This window comes from Capsicum annuum, chromosome 12 (assembly GCF_002878395.1).
Source record: "Capsicum annuum cultivar UCD-10X-F1 chromosome 12, UCD10Xv1.1, whole genome shotgun sequence".
In the NCBI taxonomy this organism is placed as follows: Eukaryota; Viridiplantae; Streptophyta; class Magnoliopsida; order Solanales; family Solanaceae; genus Capsicum; species Capsicum annuum.
This window is the reverse complement of record NC_061122.1, coordinates 71,892,295-71,894,907: the sequence shown is the minus strand read 5'-3', so window position 1 is coordinate 71,894,907 and position 2,613 is coordinate 71,892,295. Positions and strand designations below refer to the sequence as shown.

Sequence of the window (2,613 nt, the reverse complement as noted above, 5' to 3'; positions counted from 1 at the left end):
TGCGGTGTTGAGTTTTACTTAGGGTATACCCATAGTGGTATGTATTTATTTTGGTTGTTGTTTTTATTTTCTTTTAGGTAATCTTCATAATGATCATGGAACTATGATTTAAATTCAAGTCTTGTCGGGCGAACAATTGCCATTCATATCCTGCCTACTCATGGGAAAGGAGTCTTTCACATCACAAGTGTTATGATGCATATGCTACAGATGAAAGGACTTTTTGGAGGGAAAGCCCATGAGGACCCTAATGCACATTTGAAGAATTTCGTAGAAGTGTGTCCACCCTTTGATATTGCTCATATATCCCAAGAGTCAATTCGGATGAGCCTCTTCTTATTTTCTATAATGGGAGAGGCAGTATAGTGGCTTTGATCTCTTCCAGATAGATCAATTACTTCATGGGATTAACTCACTGTTTTCTTCCTTGACTGGTACTTCCCACTATCCAAGATGCTATAACTATATGATGAAACTACTAACTTTCGGTAATTGAATGGAGAACCCTTGTATGAGGTATGGGAAAGATTCAATGGAAAACATATGCAATGTCCTAACCATGAGGTCCCAGATAAGATGCTTCTCCAAATCTTCTACCGAGCTTTAGATCAACTAAAAAAACTGTGGTAGACAATGCGGCGGGAGGTTCTCTTGTGAAATTGGATTATCATGAAGACACAAACTTTCTTGAGGAACTGATAACGATCAATTTACTCTTGTATTTGAAGGATTAGGTGGTCGTTGTCAAGTAACCCAATTTAAATTGGGGTCGAATCTCAAGGAGTGAATGGTATAGACTTCCAACCTATGGGTGCTCAAGTTACTATAAGGTTACCTGGAATGCTAATGGAAACAACATGTATAAGTAAATGGGGGGAATTTGTCAAAAATTCTTCACACAAACTTTAACGAGTACGGAGTGAATGCTATCTTTGGTCTAAATTCAAGATTTGGAGGAATCTTGGGATTATGTCTCCTCAGAGGCAACGTATGTGGGATAATGTTGGCTTATCAAGGGATTTAGTTGTTAAGTAATAGATAGGCCAAGTCGAATGTCATTGAGGTCAATCTTTCAATAAAACCACAACGACTTTACCTATTGGCTCTTTTGAGCACCTAATAAGTGTGGAGTTTCTGTAACCACCCAAAACCTCAACCAAATATCCTATTTCTAGGATGACGCTCTTGACATGATTTACACTTACTAAACACTTATTTTTAAGATTTCAAAGGGTAGTAAACCATAGACTTAATTGCTTACTATTGCCTTGTCCCCTGATAACCCCTTTTTGAGGATGCTATGGGTGATCTAATATTCACCTAAGACCCTCTTTTGAGGATGAAAAAAAGGTTTCTAGACCTTGGAGATTTCACCCATCAAACCCATTTAGAAATTTGGAGTTTTCACCTATTAAATCCCAACTCATAAGCTCAAGCAATGGTGAAATCCATATTCAACAACTAAAATCTATGCAAACAAAACAATACCCACACACAATTACACATTAATTCAACATAATCCCATGACAAATTACTTAGCTACTCATGAAAAAAGTAAAGAGAGATATACTAGGTGGGTTAACCAAAACATTCATTCATTAATAAGAAACTAAGAAATTTGAGTCTTCAAAATTGATTACACACTTTCCTAATTATGGTTTCAAGCTTAGAATTCAAAACTATATTGTGATATAAGTAATACCCAAAAAAAAGGGGTTTTTGTTTATTTATGATTTAGGATTCGTCCATGATATTTTACAATTCTATCGTTGGGACAGTTCCTGCTGATCCGTGATTGCGTGTATTGGACTACAATCACTTCTACGAGACTGCAGTTAGATTCTGCAACCACGTTGCTCTGACTATCTTGACTGACTGCGACCGCAGCTAGAGGACTGCGGTCACGGTAACCAGGGCTGATGCAATCCAGGTCTTCAGTTGCACTCTTATATGCTTTTTCTTTATTATTTTCATCTCCAATCCACATTTTTTGACCACCTTAGCTTTTTTACCTGCATCGAGTGGATATTAGTGAATCTAACCATAAGTTTGTCTTATTTATATATTCAAATCAAGGTATTGTGCACGAATAATAAGTATGAATGAGTGGTAAAAACACCACTCATCAACTCCCCCAACTTAAGACTTTGCTTGTCCTCGAGCAACATGACCCCTATATTATGAGACAATGTGTGCCCTTATTCTTTCAATCAATAATCATGACGACTTAACTTGAGTGCCACCACTAAAAGCATTTCACACATAGAAAAATAAGTTTCTAATTACCCTCCTCATTATAAGGTGGAATAGTAAAGGATGCAATTGACTTTGGTGAGCAACCATGTAAAAACTACTAACACTCAAAAAATGAATTGCTAACCTCATTAGGCTGGGAGATAAAAAAATCACCCACCTCAACTTACTCGTATGCCTTCTCATGAGAATAAAAAATTTCACATACCTAGTTAATAATCATGCAACAAGGACCTTTAAGTGCAATCCCTTACTCTCTCAAGAAGTTCTCCATGTCAACAAGCACCATACCATAAGCTTGCCCTAATTTTCAATTGTCACTACAAAGAAGGTAAGCGGTTGGAGATCTCGAAGGACTTT

At 37.0% G+C, this 2,613-nt stretch overlaps 1 non-coding gene across 1 annotated transcript; it reads right to left on the bottom strand.

The window, feature by feature from the left end:
• Nucleotides 1-460: 460 nt before the first annotated feature.
• Nucleotides 461-566, bottom strand: LOC124889899. The gene has a single exon (XR_007048812.1). It is a non-coding gene; the product is annotated as a small nucleolar RNA R71 (small nucleolar RNA).
• Nucleotides 567-2,613: the final 2,047 nt, after the last annotated feature.